General features: G+C 44.2%; 1 protein-coding gene and 1 pseudogene across 3 annotated transcripts in view; one reads left to right on the top strand and one right to left on the bottom strand.

Moving 5' to 3' along the window:
* FAM193A (family with sequence similarity 193 member A) overlaps nt 1–14,426 on the top strand; it is a 169,973-nt gene that overhangs the window by 30,122 nt on the left and 125,425 nt on the right. The window lies entirely within an intron of this gene.
* Nucleotides 11,013–13,075, bottom strand: LOC101084958 (annotated as a pseudogene).

Below are 14,426 nucleotides of genomic sequence, written 5' to 3'. Positions count from 1 at the left end.
TGTCCCAAGCAAGGTGTGGTGACTAGGGCCAGACTCAGCCAGGGGTGTCAGGGCCTTGGACTTGAAGTCGAGATCGTTGAGAGAACGCGGATTCATTCATTGAGCAAATGTTTATTGAGGTCTTTGAATACGTGCTTGATGCTGGGGTTGTGACACTGGAAGAACATCCACGAGTCTTGCCGTGCGTTGTCTGGCACGGTCAGGTTGCCAGGAAGTGTCCCGTGGAGTGGTTTCTGTTCTTAGGAGGCTTATGTTTTAGGTGAGTTGGGCAGCAGTGAGATACGAATAGCAGCAGGGCAAAACTGTAGTAGAAGAGAGGTCAGGAATTAGTTCCTATGGTTCTTGCGGCGTTGCTTTGCCGCGTAAGCAGTAATCACTGAGTGGTCCTGCCACAAGCTGATAATTACATGTGTCCGCGTCGGCTGGCACTTACACGGCACTTTCCACGTCAGGCACTGTTGTGCCGTCCGTCCCTGTGTGTGTCTCCTTTCTGTCTTTACAGTGACTCGAAGCACAGGTGCTCTGGTCCCCAGTTTATGTTGAGGAAACAGGCACAGAAAGGCTAAGGACTTGTTCAAGGCCAGCTGCACAGCCAGGAGGAGCAAGGGGCCAGGGCCAAGCGACACCTGCCCTTTTGGATATAAGGGGCTGGGGAGGTACTGTGACAGGCGTAAGGCCACCGAAGATGCTATGTGCTGATTCTCTGACCAGTCTTTGTGGTTTAGACGGTAATTTCCACACAGCATTTTTGAGGATTCAATGTGGTCTCGTGGGTTTTATTGGACTTTGTGCAGGTGTTGATCTCAAAGTTGTATTACCTCAGGTTTTTAATTGACATGAAGACTAAAATCCTCAGAATTTTGAGAATATTTTGGAGTCCATGCAATATTTATTTCACATATTCATTATTTTTTTATGTATCTCTTACCATTCTTTTTTTTTTTTTTACATTACTGTACTGTATTTATTAGAGAAAATCTCTGTATAAGTGGACCTGCACAGTTCAAGCTCTTGTTCAAGGGTCAACTGTACTGTGTTCATGGGAGAGTAAGATGATACAACCTTTATTAACTTTTTTTTCAGTGAAAACAACCAATTTATTGTGTTCATGTAGAAACACAAAATTCTGAAAATAAAATCGAGATCAAAAGGTTAAAATACTTGGCACAAAAACAGACACATAGACCAATGGAATAGAATAGAAACCCCAGAACTAGACCCACAAACATATGGCCAACTCATCTTTGACAAAGCAGGAAAGAACATCCAATGGAAAAAAGACAGCCTCTTTAACAAATGGTGCTGGGAGAACTGGACAGCAACATGCAGAAGGTTGAAACTAGACCACTTTCTCACACCATTCACAAAAATAAACTCAAAATGGATAAAGGACCTAAATGTGAGACAGGAAACCATCAAAACCTTAGAGGAGAAAGCAGGAAAAGACCTCTCTGACCTCAGCCGTAGCAATCTCTTACTCGACACATCCCCAAAGGCAAGGGAATTAAAAGCAAAAGTGAATTACTGGGACCTTATGAAGATAAAAAGCTTCTGCACAACAAAGGAAACAACCAACAAAACTAAAAGGCAACCAACGGAATGGGAAAAGATACTCGCAAATGACATATCGGACAAAGGGCTAGTATCCAAAATCTATAAAGAGCTCACCAAACTCCACACCCGAAAAACAAATAACCCAGTGAAGAAATGGGCAGAAAACATGAATAGACACTTCTCTAAAGAAGACATCCGGATGGCCAACAGGCACATGAAAAGATGTTCAGCGTCGCTCCTTATCAGGGAAATACAAACCAAAACCACACTCAGGTATCACCTCACGCCAGTCAGAGTGGCCAAAATGAACAAATCAGGAGACTATAGATGCTGGAGAGGATGTGGAGAAACGGGAACCCTCTTGCACTGTTGGTGGGAATGCAAATTGGTGCAGCCGCTCTGGAAAGCAGTGTGGAGGTTCCTCAGAAAATTAAAAATAGACCTACCCTATGACCCAGCAATAGCACTGCTAGGAATTTATCCAAGGGATACAGGAGTACTGATGCATAGGGCCACTTGTACCCCAATGTTCATAGCAGCACTCTCAACAATAGCCAAATTATGGAAAGAGCCTAAATGTCCATCAACTGATGAATGGATAAAGAAATTGTGGTTTATATACACAATGGAGTACTACGTGGCAATGAGAAAAAATGAACTATGGCCTTTTGTAGCAACGTGGATGGAACTGGAGAGTGTGATGCTAAGTGAAATAAGCCATACAGAGAAAGACAGATACCATATGGTTTCACTCTTATGTGGATCCTGAGAAACTTAACAGGAACCCATGGGGGAGGGGAAGGAAAAAAAAAAAAAAAAAAGAGAGAGGTTAGAGTGGGAGAGAGCCAAAGCATAAGAGACTCTTAAAAACTGAGAACAAACTGAGGGTTGATGGGGGGTGGGAGGGAGGAGAGGGTGGGTGATGGGTATTGAGGAGGGCACCTTTTGGGATGAGCACTGGGTGTTGTATGGAAACCAATTTGTCAATAAATTTCATATAAAAAAAAAGGTTAAAATACTATATTCAAGAAATGTGTTTTGTAGGGGTTATTATAATAGTTAATAAATATTCTCTTTTCCCTGACTATCAATTATATTTTTAATTTTTTTTTTACTTTTTAATATTTTATTTCAGTATTTGAAATCAATACTATTACACAAGTTGAATTACAGATTTGTATTTGAGGATATTTTACTAAGTTTTTGTTTGTTTTATTTATTTTTTTAATTTACATCCAAATTAGTATGTAGTGAAACAATGATTTCAGGAGTAGATTCCTTAGTGCCTCTCCTCCCTCCCACAACCCCTCCAGTAACCCTCAGTTTGTTCTCCATATTTATGAGTCTCTTCTGTTTTGTCCCCCTCCCTGTTTTTTTTTATTAGTTTTGTTTCCCTTCCCTTATGTTCATCTGTTTTGTCTCTTAAAGTCCTCATATAAGTGAAGTCGTATGATTTTTGTCTTTCTCTACCTAATTTCACTTAGCATAATACCCTCCTATTCCATCCACGTAGTTGCAAACGGCAAGATTTCATCCTTTTTCATAGCCAAGTAATACTCTGTTGTATATATTTATACCACGTCTTCCTTATCCATTCATCCATCGATGGACATTTGGGCCCTTTCCATACTTTGGCTATTGTCGATAGTGCTGCTATAAACGTGGGGGTGCCTGTATCCCTTCGAAACGGCACACCTGTATCCCTTGGATAAATGCCTAGTAGTGCAATTGCTGGGTCGTAGGATAGTTCTGTTTTTAGTTTTTTGAGGAACCTCCATACTGTTTTCCAGAGTGGCTGCATCAGTTTGCATTCCCATAATTGTTACCATTCTAATGTCAATTTTGTGAAGGCATGAATTTGAAAAGGGGGAATTTTGAAGCTCCTAGTTTTGTGTGGAAATCACTTAGCTGCTGGCTGTGTCCCCTCCCACCCCCCCCACCCCCCCCATCATTTCTTTTCTCTGTGTTGTGGTTTTCCTGACTGCCTTCTGAGGTCAATACACTAATGTCCACAATGCAATGTATACTTACAGGCAGAATTTATTTTAATTTTACATGTTTCTTAAAGGTCTGATGAGGTCACTTAAATGTCTTAGTGATTTGTGATAGCTGGTATCCTGGAAAGTCCTCATGTGACCTCATGTCCTTGAGAATGTCAGGAGTCTTTTGTAGAAAATAAAGTGACTTGAGGACATCCATATATAGTGGAATGGTGGTAGGAATTAATTTAAAAGCATGGCTTGGGGGTATGTGTGAGTGGTTTGAGGTAGATGAGAGTGAGAATTTTAGTAGGACCCCATGAATGCTAATTGTTACCATGTGCTTTTCATGATTCTAAGATGTTTCTGGTATTAGAGGATTGAATCTTTAGTCCTGTAAACTATGCACATTGTTAGTGTTAGGGAATATTCTGTTTCTTAAAGGGTAATCACCCATTAAACTTTGTAGGTCAGTTCTTTTTAAATCTGTTTTTGTTTGTTTGTTTGTTTTTTTCCCAGTATCCATCCCACTTAAATTTGCCCTTTTCAAAAAAAAAAAATCTGTTTTTTCAAAATTGTGCTAAAACACGTATATCATAAAATGTGCCATTTAAACCATTTTTAAGCATACAATTCAGAGACATTTACCACGTTTTAACTAGTTCCTGTTGTTAACAATTTTCTAAGTCATTAACTTTTCGTAATAATGATTGTTCCTATTTTGGGGAAGGTGGCTTTCTGAATTGATTTCTAATAGCCAAATATTTACTTTTCTCTTCCTTTGAAATAATACTAGTCGTTACAGCTATGAACTTAACTTTAAGTACAGCTTTGGCCAGACACCTAAAGTTTTGATATATAGTGTTCTCAGTTTCGTGTTTTTCTCAGTCTTTACTCAGCAGACATTCAGTTAGTGCATATTATGTTCAAGTTACTATGGTAAGTACTGGGAATTTACTGGTAATCCCTGTCCTCTAGTATTAAATATTGGTGGGACTGTAATTACAAATTTATGTCTTCATTAAAGTACTTGAGAGAGAGCTTTGAATATTGAAGTGAATTGGACTTTGAAATATGTGGTTTCAGCTTTTATAAATCTTACATTCCATTTTTTTTTTGTTTTTAAATTTTTTTTTTAATTTTTTTAACGTTTATTTATTTTTGAGACAGAGAGAGACAGAGCATAAACGGGGGAGGGGCAGAGAGAGAGGGAGACACAGAATTGGAAGCAGGCTCCAGGCTCTGAGCCGTCAGCCCAGAGCCCGACGCGGGGCTCGAACTCACGGACTGCGAGATCGTGACCTGAGCTGAAGTCGGATGCTTAACCGACCGAGCCACCCAGGTGCCCCTAAATTTTTTTTTTTTTAATGTTTATTTATTTTTGAGACAGAGAGAGACAGAGCATGAATGGGGGAGGGTCAGAGAGAGATGGAGGCACAGAATCCAAAGCAGGCTCCAGGCTCTGAGCTGTCAGCACAGAGCCCGACGCGGGGCTCAAACTCACGGACTGCGAGATCATGACCTGAGCCGAAGTCGGACACTCAACCGACTGAGCCACCCAGGCACTCCTGTTTTTTGTTTTTAAGTGAATATGGCCTGTATAACTTGTGTCTGTTGGAGTGTAGGTTTCTGTTTGCTTTTTGGTAGCCTATTTGATCAACTGTGCAAGTGTTTCATGGAGTTTAACGCAAGAAGTATTCAGTGGAGTTTAAATCTTGACATAAATCCAACAATTATGCCTTATTTAAATTTGTCATTTATGTTTTTGTCTGCTTGGTTTGTTACAGATTGATAGGTGGCCTGTTTGACTATTGGTGACATCTGTTAATTTTTACCTGGAGACTTTACTGGCTTTGCATTTTATATATATTAACATGTTTATTTTTATGTTGAGTTGTGAGTTTCACGTCTCTATTAAAAGCATATTTCCTATTAACAGAGTAACCTTGTTACTTATAATGTTTATCTTTTCTTTAAAATTTTATTTTTAAGTAATCTCTTCACCTAATGTGCAGCTTGAACTCATAACCCCAAGATCAGGAGTCACATGCTCCACTGACTGAGCCAGCCAGGCGCCCCACTTATGTTTTTCTGACTTTAAATTGCTACCCATGCATTTATTTTATTTGCATTTGCCTGCTTTATTTTGCCCATTTAAAACAGTCTGTCATTTTTATGGTAATAAATAGCTGCCGTTTTTGACTTAATGGTTACTGTTACCATTAACCATTAATGGTTACTCTGGGTTACTTAACCCAGAGTCCTAGACTCTGTTAAGCACTTCACTTGTCATATCTCACTTGATTCTGTAGCAGCCCTCTGAGTGGATTTTTTTAATCTTCCCTTTGCAAATAAGGAAACTGAGGCTTGGAGGATTAATGACTTGCCTAAGGACAAACAGTGAGTATTTTCAACCACACTTGTACAGTATTTTAAGTGTATGTTTTCTAAGCAGCCACAGGATTCAGTGTTGCTTTAAAAAATAAACAACATTTTTTTTTTGAGAGAGAGAGCAAGAGAGAGAGAGCTGGGGAGGGGCAGAGAGAGGGGGACAGAGGATCCAAAGCAGGCTCTGTGCTGTCAGTGCAGAGCCCGACGCAGGGCTGTAATTCATGACCCACAAGATCGTGACATGAGCCAAAATCAGAAGTCGGATGGTCGACTGACTGAGCCCCCCCAGATGCCCGTAGTGTTGCTGTTCTTGCAGGATGTGTCAGAAGGAAGTTTTAGAAGGAAGTTTAATGGAGAGGTACGTATTTTTTGAAGACATTCTTTTTGGGATTCTGCACCTGTCTCATGTGTCTCTTTATCTTTGACCATCACAATATCTAGTCAACATTTGTGTTGAACTTGTTGGTTCAGAGGTATGAGTCCAGATGGCCAGGCTAACTTCTTATACACTGAAACTATTATCACCTGGTACAGGTTTTCAACTCTTGGCTGCTAAGAGTTCTAACCTAAAGTTGCAGGGGTGGGAAGGACAAGTTTTCCGGATTGGTTGTTAGGTGCCAGTGAAAGATGCTACTTGCACTTGGGCCCTTCTCTCCTGGAGAAGCAGCACCATGTCTGTCTTGGGCATCTGTGCAGAATATGTACAGCTGCGTCGTATGGGATGGCTCTCTAACCCCAAAGGTCTCCCATTTAATGTGGGGAGTCCCCAGTAGGCCATTTCATCATTCTCCCCAGCCAGCTGTTTTGGGTGATGGGGTATGTGACAAGATGAGTGAATCCCATGACCGTGGGTCACAACAGTGAAAAGTTGTTCAGTAAGTCTGTAATGGTGACATGGGAGAACTGGGTGTATCAGTCTAGGTCCAATCAGGAAACAAACCATATAGTTAATTAATTTTTTTATTTTATTTTATTTTTTATTTTTTTAAACCATATAGTAATTTAAACAAGGGAAATTTAATATATTAAGAAATTAGTAAGCTCCGCTAGAGTAACTGTAAACTGGAAAGGAAACTCTAAAGTATACTCAAGGGCTGAGGGATAGTACCCCCATGGAAGGACACATTTCGAAGGGGGCCACACCCCAAAGCTGGGGTTCATACCTTGTTGGAGCCCATGTGGTTGCAGCTGGGTTGCCTGCGCCAGAGCTAGTCCACAGTCACTGGGCAAGCAGGATCTGTGTGGGGTGCACGCAAGCTGAGGCTAGTGGGTGGGCGTGCATGGCAGTCAGGGCACCCCTGCAGGCAGGCTGCCTGGGATGCGTCATGTCTGTGTTGGGAGGGCCACGGGAAACAGACCTCTAGGGTTCAGGTGAGCCAAGATGGCAAGATGGGCAAGTGTGCAGGAGTCTGGGAAGCACGGCCAGAGCCGATTGCTGGAGCGGTAGCCCCCTTATTCAGGCGCTCAGACATTTCTGTGTATCACGTGGGCCAGGGCGGCTCCAGGCCACTATGTGGGACAAGGTTGGGTAGTAGACTCACTAGATAACCAGCCCTGCAGGACCCCTCACCTGTGCAGAGGCATGGGGGCTGAGGAGAGGTTGGAGGAAGCCAGTAACTGAGGCTGGGGCACAAGTCCGGCCTCTCTGGGGCTCCCAGCTATGTTGTTGCTTGCTGAGTGAGTCCAGTGCTAGAGAAGGCACGAAATGCCGAATACCAGACAAGCTGTGCCCTGCAGATACCTGGCATTGGAGAACCCGGATCGTTCTTGGCGGAAGTGTAGGTCACTGAGCAGATTCATCACTCCCACCCTTGCTGTCATGAGCGTATTAGAGTAAGTGTCAGGGAAAGAAGCTCAGAGACACGTGTGGCGCTGCTCATCTTGTCCACTGACCTTTGAGAGCTGCGTTTGCAGGGCGTGTCCTTGCTGAGCATATTCACACAGGACACAGAGGCCCTTGCGTGCCGGGTCCGTCCTCGCACCCCTTCTCTAGAGCCCTTTGCCACCAGTTATCGCTTCTTGTTCTCTCCAAATTCCTGACCGTCCTGCCAGACAGTAGCTTCTGTCAGTGAATTGGTGTGGATCTGCATCTCTGGCCATTTTTCCTTCCTGGCAAGGGGTCCATCCGACCATACTTCTCAGACCTGTGCCCGCTGGTTTGGATTTTCCTGCCACTGGGCCTTCAGGACCGAGTCTGAGTGTAGTGTCATGTTGCAGCCATCCGCTGGCTGGTGCCAACACATCACTTAAACCAACTGTAAACAGACTCAGCATTTTCTTCCCTGACCGTTGGTCTTAGGGGAGTCCCTGAGAGGCTGTAGGTGTAGTTTCTAAAGTGGCGGTGAAGGAACTTGATTCTGTGTATCGTGTATGTGATTCCAGGATCTTCTGCCACAAGTTACCCCGACGGGCAGCTCAGCTCCCGTGTCAGGCAGTCAGCCTTTCCTGTCTGTCACTCTGGAAACCGCCGGAGAGTCTTCTGCTTGTTCATTCAGTGAACGCTGCCTGCCCTAGGAGTGATGTTATGGAAGGTGTTAGTGGAAAGAACGTGATTGGGACAAAGTCTCTGGTCTCACGGAGCCCATGGTCAGTTTCTCGGAGCCCATGGTCAGTTTCTCGGAGCCCATGGTCAGTTTCTCGGGAGAGAGGTGAGTGCATGTGGTTGAGAAGTGCTGCGGGAGCAGGAAGGAAGGCGGGACTAGCCACCCAGCCTGGAAGAGAGGGGGAGGGGGAGGGGATGAGTCAGCTTTGAAAGGGAAGATGATGCAGGAGTCCCAGCGCTCCCGAGAGGCACTTTCCAGGTGGCTGATGGGAGGAGGAGCTTTCGCTGACCCCTCCCAGGCAGATGCTGGCAGAGAAGCAGTCCACTGTCGTCTTGGGAGTGCAGGTGTGGGATTCAGACTGCCTGGATTTGAATCCTAGCTCTGTGACGTTAGATGAGGTTTCCTGATGGTTCTGTTCCTTAGGTGTCACAGCTTTAAAATGAGACAATAGTGTCTACTTTGGAGTCACTGTAAGAGTCATAGGAAGAAGTGCATGTATGGCATTTCGCATAATGCCTGGCACTTGGCTCTTGGCTTTGTAGCCCGGTGGGAGTCCTTTCCTCTCCTTGGGGCTTTTGTAGTAACATGCACATCTTTTTATGTTAATGCTCTTTCTTTCATTATGTTGGAACAGCTCACTCCTGTGGCATTTTCTCAAGAGCCAGAGAATATATGTGGTCTTTGGATCTGTCTCCAGCATCTTGTAGGTCTTCCGTAAATACTGACGGAACCATGCAGAAGTAGGCATGTAGGAGAAATGGACTGTTTTCTAACTATGAGGTTTGTTTCTGTCAGTTTATTTCTGGTAATATGTTTTTCCCCCTAAGTGTATTTATTTATTTTGAAAGAGAGAACGTGGGAGGGGGAGAGAGAGAAAAATCCCAAACAGGCTTTATACCAGCAGTGCTGAGCCCAATATGGGGCTCGATCCCACAAACCGTGAGATCATGACTTGAGCCGAAACCAAGAGTCGGATGCCTAACCAAGCGAGCCACCCAGGCGCCCCTCAGTCTTTGAGTCTTTAGTCAGATGACATTCATTCGACCAGAGCAGAGACGGTGTCTTCTCCCTCAAGGTGCCACCATATGTGGTCCTAGGCAAAAGTGTGGGTCATTTTTTATTAATCATAATGCTAGCCAGCACTGGACGGTCTCTAACTGTGTGCCAAGCTGGGGCTTGAAGCACTTCTTACCTCCTCATGGCAGGCCCGTGCGGCTGGTGCTTGAGGACAGAGAGAGGGTGAGTGATGCCCATATCAACATGCTAGTAAGTGAGACTGGGCAGTCCGGCCACGACTCGGCATTCTTAGTTATTTCAGTAGAGTTGTTTTTCCTTTAACTTTTTATTCTTTATTTTGAAAAATAAACTTTATTGAGTTATAATTTGCACACAGTAGGATGTACCCATTTTTTTTTCAAGTTTATTTATTTTCAGAGAGAGAAGGTACAGGGTGGGGGGGGGGGGATGGAGCAGGGAGAAAATCCCAAGCAGGCTCTGCACTGTCAGTGCAGAGCTTGATGTAGGGCTTGAACCCACGAGCTGCAAGACCGTGACCTAAGCTGAAACCAAGAGTAGGAAACTTGACCGACTGAGCCACCCTAGGATACACCCATTTTAAACATACAGTTTTCTGAGTATGGATGAATGTTTACCATACTTAGGAAATTTCTGGGGTACCTGGGTGGCTCAGTCGGTTAAGTCTCCAACTCTTGGTTTTGGCTCAGGTCATGATCTCACGGTTCATGAGTTCTAGCCCTGCGTTGGGCTCCAGGCTGACAGAGCAGAGCCTGCTTGGGATTCTCTTTCCCTCCCTCCCTCCCTCTCTCTCTCTCTGCCCCTCCTCTGCTTGTACTCTTCCTCTCTCTCAAAATGGACAAATTTAAAAAAACAAAAACAAAAAAACCCCTAGGAAATGTCCATCACCCCACCCAGTTCCCTCAAGCCCTTTGCCAGTCCACCCCCTCTCCTCTGGCCCCAGGCAGCCATTGATGATTCTTGATAGGGTTTGACTAAAACCTCCCATCTTGCTGGCTATATTTTCTGTTCATTCATTTTTTGATTTCTTTTCCCCCTTTTTTCTGCCTCTTCTCGGTTTTATTTAGCATGTTTTATGATTCCGTTTCATCTCTTCTGTTGACTTACTATTCATACCTCTTAAAATATTTTATACTTGCTGCCTTTGGGCTTACGGTGTACATTTTAATTTTTTGAATTTGTTTATTTTCAGAGAGAACATGTACTTCTTTCATTTCCAAAGCACCATGCATCTTGGTGACACTAGCTTCTCTACCAAGGTGTCACAGAAAGCAGATTTGAAATTCCCACTAGGCTACAGATCACAGTTACTTCCAAGTGATCGTCACGGTTGAGACGGCCATGGGTTTCAGTAGGCCTCCTTTGGGCTCCCCTTCCTCTTCCACGCACCCACACTCACACAGTGGGCAGGTCCTTCAGCCAGTGGGCGTGGCTGGCTCACTCCAGTACTGCTCCCCGAGGAACATGACCACTCGGGTGAGCGACGCCCCACGGATCACACAGCCCTGTCCTAGAAAGCCACATCACTATTGGATAAGCCCAGCATGTTGGCAGTGTCCGGGATCTTCTGAGTCCCCTTCAAGGTCAGTCTCTGGGCCCTCAGTCCTTCCAGAATACTGTGTCTGACTCCACTGAGGCCATCCATGCCATGGTGAATTTTCTGGAGGGAAGAGTCAGACCACAGTGAGTCATGCATTAGGGTGGTGGTGTCGAGTCATTAGTGGTGGAGGTGGCACGCAGCAGCTCCTCTTGCTGTCTTGTTTCTTCTGCCGCGCCCTTGTGTACCGCTGATGCTGGAAGTTTCTGAGGGCAGTCTACAGGTACTGGGTGTGCTACTTTAACCTGTCCGTGTGAAGCATGGCGTTCTTTCTTTGGTTAGGGGGCTCTTTGCTGGACATAATCCCTAGAAGTTCTAGATGGCTGAATATCTGGTCTGTGTTTGCTTAGATTTTGTTTTCTACTAAATGCAGAGACTGTTTGTCTGTCATCTCAGTCCCATGTGAGACTGGGCCTTAGGGACCTGCTTGTGTGTTTGCTGGTGTAGCGGTCCACGTTGCCAACCCCCACCAGGTCCGGTCCTGGCTTTACAGTGTACATTTAAAGAAAAAAAACTTTTTTAAGTTTATTTCTGAGAAAGAGAGACATAGCATGAGTGGGGGAGGAGCAGAGCGAGAGGGAATCCGACGCAGGCTCCAGCCTCCGAGCTGTCAGCACAGGCCCAACGCGGGGCTCGAACCCATGAACTGTGAGATCATGACCTGAGCTGAAGTGGGATGCTTAACCGCCTGAGCCCCCCAGGCTCCCCTACAGTGTACATTTTAAATTCGTGCAAAGTGTACCTTCAGATGATATTATATTGCTTCACAGCGTAGTACAGGCATCCTGGTTTTATATTGTGCTCCGCAGATACTGTGTTTTTTACAAATTGAAGGTTTTTTATTGGTGCCGTTTTTCCAAAAGCATTTACTCCCTTTGTGTCTCTGTCTTAGGTTAGTAATTCTCGCAGTATTTCAGAGTTTTTCCTCATTATTATGTTTGTTATGGTGATGTGTGATCTGTGATTTTTGATGTTACTATTGTACTTGTTTTTGGGGCACCATGAACTGTGTCCATTAAGACCGTGGACTTAACTGATAAATGTGTGTATTCTAGCTGCTCTGTAGAATGTCAGTCACCATCCCACAACCCTCGCTTTCCTCAGGCCTCTCCACTCCCTGAGACACAGCAGTACTGAAATTAGGCCAACTAACAACCAACCCTACAGTGGCCTCTGAGGGTTCAAGTGGAAGGAAAGGTCACGCATCTCTCACTTGAAATCTAAAGCTAGACATGATGAAGCTGAGTGAGGGAGGGATGTGTAAAGCCAAGATAGGCTGAAAGGTAGGCCTCTTGTACCAAACAGCCAAGTTGCAAAGGCCAAGGAAAAGTTCCTAAAGGAAATGAGTGCTACTCCAGTGAGCACACGAATGATAAGAAAGGGAAATGGCCTAACTGTCGGTAGGGAGAAAATTTCAGTGGTCTGGAAGGAAGATCAAAACAGCTGCAATACTCTCTTAAACCAAAGCCTCTTCCAGAGCAAGGCCCTGACTCTCTTCAATTCCGTGAGGGCTGGGGGAGGAGAGGAAGCTGCAGAAGAAAAACCTGAAGCTTGCAGAGGTTGGTTCATGAGATTTAAGAGAGACGCCGTCTCCATGACACGAAAGTGCCAAGTGAGGCAGCAAGTGCTGATGGAGAAGCTGCAGCAAGTTCTCCGGAAGGTCTAGCTGGGATAATTCATGAAGGAGGCCACACTAAACAATGGATTCTCGGTGTAGACGAAAACAGCCTCATTTGGGGAGAAGACTGGGACTGTCATCGCTAGAGAGGAGAAGTCAGTGCCTGACTTCAAAGTTTCAAGGGACAAGCAGATTCTCTTGTTAGGGGCTGATGTAGCTGGTGACTTGAAGTTGGAGCCAGTGCTCATTTACCGTTGGGAAAATCCTAGGGCCCCGAAGAACTGTGCTGAATCTACTCTGCCTGCGCTCTACAGATGGAACAACAAAGCCTGGATGACAGCATATCTGTTTACAACATGTTACCAAATATCTTAAGCCGACTGTTCAGACCTACAGTTCAGAAAAAAAGATTCCTCTCAAAATAATACTGCTCATTGACATTGTACCCAGTCACCCAAGAGCTCTGATGATGTAAAGCAAGATTAACGTTTTCATGCCTGCTAACAGACCATCCATTCTGCAGCCCGTGGTGCAAGGAATAATTTTGACTTTGAAGTCTTATTTAAGAAATAAATTTCATAAGGTTGTAGATGTCATAAATAGTGATTCCTCTGATGGATCTGGGCAAATTGAAAACCTGGAAATGACTCACCATTCTAGATGCCATTAAGAATATTCATGGTTCATGGAAGAGGTCATGATATCAATATTAACAGGAGTTTGGGAGAAGTGGGTTCCAGCCCTCATGCAGGACTTTGAGGGGTTCAAGACTCCGTGGAGAAGTCACTGCAGATGGGGTGGAAACAGCCAGAGAGCTATGATCAGGGGCTGAATGGCTGCGATCTCAGGATCAAACTTGAACGGATGAGGAGCGCTTCCTACGGAGGAGCAAAGAAAGTGGTTTCTTGAGATGGACTCTGCTCCTGGTGAAGATGCCGTGAAGATGGTTGGAATGACAACAAGGATTTAGACTGTGGCATAAACGTAGTTCATAAAGAGCGGCAGGGTTTGAAGGGACTGACTCCAAATTTGAAAGAAGTTGTACTGTGGGTAGAATGCTGTCAGACAGCATCACGTGCCACAGAGAAATCATTTGGGAAAGGAAGAGGCGGCAAATTCATTCTCTTGTTTTGAGAAATTGCCACAGACACCCCAACCTTCAGCAACCAGGACCCTGATCAGTCAGCAGCAGTCTGCGTCAAGGCAAGACCCTCCAGCAGCAAAAAGGTTGCAGCTCGCTGAAAGTTCGGATGATGATTAGCAATTTTAATGGATATTGTATTTATAGTAATTTTAAAATAAGATACAAAGTTCAAGTATGTACATAATTTTTCTGCTATTGCACACTAATAGGCTGCAGCATACTAGTGTACTGGGAAAAAGAAATTCATTTGAGTGGCTCTGTTTGCAGTGGTCTGGAGTTGAACCCACAGTCTCTCTAAGGTCTGCCTGCCAAAGGGCCTTTACATAGTATATTCCCAATTCTCTGGTGTTATTTATTTTGCATTTATATGTGCTGTTAACACACAGTACTCACTATTTTTGCTTTTGAAAGTTATCTTTTAGTGCAATTCTTGAAAAAACAGAAAAGACTGATTTTATTTTACTTGCATTATGTTTTTAGGGCTCTTCATTTCTTTTTGTAGATCCAAGTTTCAGTATTACTCAGATTCTTTCTGCCTGAAATATCTTACATTTCTTGTAGGTTA

Source organism: Felis catus, chromosome B1 (assembly GCF_018350175.1).
Source record: "Felis catus isolate Fca126 chromosome B1, F.catus_Fca126_mat1.0, whole genome shotgun sequence".
NCBI lineage: Eukaryota > Metazoa > Chordata > Mammalia > Carnivora > Felidae > Felis > Felis catus.
Note: the sequence above shows the minus strand (reverse complement) of the source record. Positions and strands in the feature narration are given on the sequence as shown.